Consider the following 6,725-nt stretch of genomic DNA (forward strand, 5'->3'; position numbering starts at 1 on the left):
TCAAGAGGCTTATCTGAAAGAAGAATGAAAGTAGGGGAATATGGGGCAGGACGGGGTATAGCCTCTATCTTCCCAACAAGTAGTGCAATCTACCGAATTTTTTTTAGAACTTCGTCAACTCATGTAAATATATCATCACACAACACTTACTGCCATTCCTTGCATCTGTTGTATGTTATTCGGTTGCTGCATCATATTGTGTCATTCATTTGCAACTTTAAAGTGTTCTCTTGTCACACGTAAGTAGAAATGAGATTTATTTAGATAATCTATTTTAATGTCATATTATAGAGTGCTTACCTGGCTTTTAATTCCGAAACTTTCTTAAATTTCGTGCGTTATTTTTCCTGCCAATACCTCATAACTTAGAAACTGTGACTGTGGGGCAAAACGGGGTGGGGCATAACAGGGCAGTACGTCCTGCCCCACGTCATATTTAATTAAATTTCACCTCCTGTAATGGGTTGTTCGTTCTGTTGTTTGTCAGAAGAAGGTTGGATTAGATGCGTATCATGTCTGAAATGGGCTGACAATTGTTGCGCAGGAGTAGACAGTGAAGACGAGGATGCCACGCACATTGCGTATTTTGCGAATGACTTTTTCTCAATTAAACTTGTAAAATGTTGTAGTATTCACACTTTCAGTATATAATTTTTGTCACTTTTGCCATTTAATTATTACATAAAATAGATACCCCATTTTGCCCCATACGTGGGGCAGAACGGGGCAAAACACTCATTTCGAAAAACTAATTTATTTTAAGGTTATAATGACCGGATTTCACTCGAAGTGCATATTTTTTTAATTGTTTACAGTGTAATAAAAGCATATATGTCATAAAACCTATACATTTACATTATTTGATACCATATAAAAGCATTCAAACATTAACTACCCCGTCCTGCCCCATGTTCCCCTACTCAGTAAACTTTATTCTTAACATGATATTAAAGGGAAACTATGGTGATATAATGGTCAGAAATTTAGAAAATCGACTTATTTTCTTGTTTTTATGTTCGTAATTATATTTGAACCTTCTTGTTTCATAATATGGTTTCATTTCCTATTTAAGAACACTTGAAACTGGGTCACGTGACTTTTATTTAATGCAGGTCGAATAGAGAAAAAAGAACTTGCAAAAAATTAAACAATTCTGTCTATGGCTTTACAGACGAAACCCATTCTAATCCAAAACACTCGTCGTTCTAAGGTACTAGCCCAATATAATATTGTGTCCGAGCATACATTTCGTGAGTGAGTCGAGAGAATTTTGTTTTCTTATTGCTGTTTTCTAGACTTTAAAATTTTAAGCACTTTCTTCATTAAAAAAATCTCCTCGCACAACAGTTATTGTCAGATTGGTCTAAAACTTCTCACAAACGACAATTTATTGAATGTTGATAAAACAAATTTAATTAACACTTGCATCAAATACTAATATTAAGATGTATATGTACTAATATTAAATTCCTTATGGTTATATTCATATTCCACTTAAATTAAAATATGTTGTAATGGTAAACTCGTTAAATTAAAAAAAAATATTGTGACTCTCTATTTAGGCTGAGCTTGAGAAGCTAATTAATTTATATTCCCTTGACTACTTTTAAGCTTTTGAACAAACATGAACTAACATTTTCAGAACTTTGTCGCATGGATTTTTTAGTGACATAGATATAAAATATATTGAAAAATATAATTTCAAAACTATTAGTCCTAATGGAAGCAAATTTTACACAGATGAGAGTATTGTAGGAAGGTCAATGTTTAAAATTCATAAATTTTGTTTGAGAATTGTAGAAATTAAAAAAATCACAAAAGTGTCTCCTTAAATGTTTATTAACCCTGCGTTAGTCTGGTGGGGTCTTTCAGACCCACTGGAATATTTTTTGCTCTACCTATTGGACAGTTTGTAACACTGAATCCCCACCTCTTCTGAACCTTTCCCCCGCCTTATAGAAGGCATCACAGTACAGGACAAATCAGTGAGACTTGAGTCATTGGAGAGTTATTGACAGTTATTTCCGTTCCGGGTTTTGTAGACCCCACCAGACCAACGGCGTCACCCGCGTACACTTAGCGAGCCTAGGTAAAGTTGTTTTTAAATTCATTCGTGATTGCATTATTTTGTATTTTTACACCATAATGTGTGCTTTTAACTTTATAAGTGTTTTTAAATCGATTTTCGAATACTTGTTTCAAATATTTATTTTCGTTTTCGTCTCGTTCAGATGGAGGAAACGGAAGCAGTTCGTGTTAGAAAATTGTTATTGGAAGTTGAGAGTGAAGAACAGGAAGAAAATACTGAAGGTGGTGCTTCGGAAAGTGATGGCTGGCCGCACAGTGAGACTGAGAGTGAACATAATACAGAGTCCGAAGAAGATGCTGACTCAGTAGACGAAGATATTTCAGAGATAGAAGAGAACTCTACGGACTTCTACCTTGGTAAGGATGGAGAGACGAGCTGGAGAAAAGTACCACCCCCAGCAAATACAAGATGTCGCTCTCATAATATTATTAGATGTCGCCTACCTTCAGTGAAAGGAAATGCAAAAAATTGTAAATCACCTGAGGACTGTTTCGAACAATTCTTCACTGACGATATATGGAACATAATTTTGGAAAATACAAATAAGTTTATTGACAGTGTTTCGGATAATTATAGTGAACATAATAAATATAAAGTGAAGCACACAAATATGTCAGAAATGAAAGCTGTAATTGGTCTTCTGTTCATGGCTGGAGTTTTCAGATCTAACAGACAAAATTTAGACGATTTGTGGGTTACAGACGGCACGGGCATGGACATATTTAGAACCACAATGTCTTTGCAACGGTTTAGATTCATCCTGCAGTGCTTACGCTTCGATGACAAATCAACAAGAGCTGAGAGATCCAAAATTGATAAGTTGGCACCAATCAGAGATGTTTTCGAACATTTTGTTGCCAATTGTAGAAACAACTACACGGTAGGAGAAATAGTAACGATTGATGAAAAACTTGAAGGATTTAGGGGCAAGTGTCCATTTAGACAGTACATTCCCAGCAAGCCCCGCAAATATGGCATTAAAATATTTGCCCTGGCAGACTCCAGAACATTTTACTCAAGTAATCTTGAAGTCTACACAGGAAAACAACCAGAGGGACCCTATAATTTGAGCAATTCTGCAGATGCTGTAGTGGAAAGACTGATATCAAGAATATCAGGCTCTGGAAGGAATGTCACTGTTGACAATTGGTTTAACAGTGTTCCTCTGGCTACAAGACTGTTGAAAGACCACAACCTTACACTTCTTGGTACTCTAAGAAAGAACAAGAAAGAACTGCCTCCAGAATTTGTCCAGACAAAGAACAGACAAATTCATAGCAGCATGTTTGGCTTCAACGGAGACATTACATTAGTTTCCCATGTCCCAAAGAAAGGCAAAGTTGTTCTTCTTCTTTCTACGATGCATCATGACGATAAAATCGATGAATCGACAGGAGAACAAAAGGAACCTGACATGATAACCAGTTACAACACATTCAAAGGCGGGGTCGATACAGTAGATCAAATGTGCGCTACATATGACGTCTCTCGTAATTCGAGAAGGTGGCTTCTAACAATATTTTTTGCACTTCTGAACATTGCTGGAATTAACTCACAAGTAATATATCTTGCCAATACACAAACAGACATTAGGCAACGTCTGTTCTTGAAGACACTGGCATTGGGACTGTTGGCAGAACACCGTGAACAGCGCGCGACTTCCACTAGTTTACCTAGAGAACTCCAGATGAAGCTGAAACGGCAAGCAACTTCCATACAGGATGGACATAAGGAAGAAAAACGCAGGCGGGAAGGAAAAGGGAGGTGTGAAGTATGTCCACGAACAAGAGATCGTAAAACAAAGTACGTGTGTAAAAAGTGCTCGAAGTTTCTGTGCATTGAACATATTACACCTATGTGCGAAGAATGTGTATATAATAATGAGGATAATGACGAAAGTGGCTAAAGAAACTTGAAGAGACTGATTTGAGGATAGTTATGTACTTTATTTTAACTAATTGTACTGTATTTGTATGCATCACAAACTTATTACAAAGTATTTGCAAGATTATTAGAACTTTATGTGAAGTAGTAATTTAGAAATATATTTGTCCGATATAAAATTAATTTAGAATATTTATTTGTATTTTAGGTTATTCTTGATGCATGTACAATTCATTTATATGAAAATAAATCCATTTTGATATTATATGCAGTCCTTTTAAACTAAAAACAGTATCGGGTGTATGAGACCCCACCAGACTAACGATGGAAAAAAAAATCACCAGACTAACGCAGGGTTAAAAATGGATACGCAAAAAGAACAAGTGGCTAAACCTGACTGCATCCAGTAACACCACATGGCTAGAAACTATGTAAAATGGGTTGCTTTCCAATGCGGCAGAGAAAATAGGATAAAGTGAGAGAGGGAGAGAGAGAGAGAGCTTATAAAAAAACTGCTATGAAATTTAATGAAGCTCACATCTTTCATTCGCAAGGCAGTCTGCGCACTTATTGTCTTGTTTTTCATAGGACTCAACCTTGAATTCCCTCATTCGAAATAAACATCAATCTGCGACTCTTGAAAACTGATATTATTGTCCGAAAGAAGAGAATGAATAAAGAAAGCATTTGAATTTCTAACCTGCAAAGCTTTGAAGTGGAGAAGTTTGTCTTCGTCTCATTTGAGAGAATATAAGAATTTCCGATATTTTTCTTTGCCAAAGAGAAAAATAAACCAAGATCTAACAAGGTGTCACATGACAACAATCACAACCTATCAATAAAGCGCTTGGATCAGTGGCAGATATAATCTAAAATATTCCCTGTTTTATAAGAAAAATAGGCAAATTAAATAAATTGCTTAAACAACTATTTCATTCATAATTATATGAAAAAAGAATTCAATAAATTTCTTTATGAAAATAGGAGACCACCGCGTTTAAATCTGATACTTCTCGCACTACAAGCTCTACCACTGAACTAGCCCACACCACCGCTATCGTTTAATGATAAAAGTTTCTCTATTACAAAGAGCGAGAATCTTGCACTTGGGATGTCGTGGAAAATGTGTCTTTACCAGTACGGACGAACGGCTGTTTAAAAAATAGTGTGTGGCACACATGTAAATTATTTCTATTTTGCTCGTAGATTTTACTACAATCGGTCTGCAGCTTGTTTCGCAAATATCTCTACTAACGAAATGTTTTATTTTAACACTTATATTATAAATAAATATTTCATATACTAGGCTATATAGAAAGAACTAAATAAAAGATAAAGCAACTTATGGCATTGTTAAAAACAAATATCCTTGAAAATAAATCAAAGAATCAGTTTTTTATGTACTGATGTTCATTTTTCTGTTGCGGCTTACCTTCAACGTGCATCTGTATGAACTCCATCCATTCCAATGGCACAGAATTGACAGGACGAGAGGTTCTCAACTAAAACAATACAAAAGACAGAATTAACGATGAACATATAGCCATACAAAGAATGGCTAAAATGTGGGTGTAAATTAATTCATGTATTTATAAAATAAAGTACATTAATGTTTTTGGTTCAGAGGATGAATCGAACCAACTCCTGTTCACGTGATTTCATTCTTCTAAACGTTACGCAATGGAGAGTGCAAGACGAAGACTGTTCGGTCGATTGCAACCTAGCCTCTTAGCTCGCTGGTTTCTGGTAGAATGGAAACCTTCATTTTTTCAAGCTATCAGTGACCTAAATGTCTTTAATGCGCATGCGTCTTGAGAGTCCGTACATACTACCACACGTGCTAAACGCCTACTACTATTCATTTCGACGCGTATAACAGATTGTGAAAAATTAATTTTAAATATTTATAAAGTTTGGAATCAGGCTCATCTCGACCATTAAAACTATATCTCATTGTGAAATTGTGAGATGAATAGGAGTTGAAATGGATAACAATAAAGATAAAGATAGCCGCTTCATATTCCATAAAGTCTCTTGGGGGCATCGAGATAGTCCCATGCTTTCTTGACCTCAACACTAGAATGAGGTGGTGTGAAATGGTTGAAAGTAATAAGTGAATTATAGATTATTATTAATTTGTCATACAGAATAATATCTGCAATATTGACAATTAATATTTAAGGGGAAAATTAACAGTATTAATGGTCAATATTACAGATATTATTCTGTATGACAAATTAATAAAATCTATAATATTCTCATAGCTTGCAGTGCATATGTCTGTACAGATTATTGTGCACTTAACTGCGGAATCCCGGCCAAATAAGTCACTCAGCTGAGTGCGCTCCTAGTACAATGACATATACGTCATTGGACATATACGTCAACATATATGCCTAACTTGGAGTCAGGCCATAAAAGGGAAACATTGAAGGAGAAGAATTCGATCCGTTGCTGTGGATTGAATTCGGCGTAGCTCAGTGGTCAGAGCGCTTGGTACGTAGAACCAAGAAACCGGGTTCGATCCCCGGCGCCGGAGCGAATTTTTCCCTTCAAATATTAATAAGTAAATTTCTAAATGAAAAGTTGATGTTTCACAGTAAGTGACGATTTTATAAACTTGGTATAATTATCGATACTGAGCTTCTGGTAATTAATACATATTATTTTATCAACGTAACGGCTGGGGGGCTCATCGTGCTAACCACACGATACCTCCATTCTGGTTGGATGATCGTCCACCTCTTCGGCC

General features: G+C 35.8%; 1 non-coding gene across 1 annotated transcript; it reads left to right on the forward strand.

Annotated features, from left to right (window-relative positions):
• Positions 1 to 6,439: 6,439 nt before the first annotated feature.
• Positions 6,440 to 6,512, forward strand: TRNAT-CGU (transfer RNA threonine (anticodon CGU)). The gene has a single exon. It is a non-coding gene; the product is annotated as a tRNA-Thr (tRNA).
• Positions 6,513 to 6,725: the final 213 nt, after the last annotated feature.

The sequence above is a fragment of the Periplaneta americana genome, chromosome 17 (assembly GCF_040183065.1).
Source record: "Periplaneta americana isolate PAMFEO1 chromosome 17, P.americana_PAMFEO1_priV1, whole genome shotgun sequence".
Lineage (NCBI taxonomy): Eukaryota > Metazoa > Arthropoda > Insecta > Blattodea > Blattidae > Periplaneta > Periplaneta americana.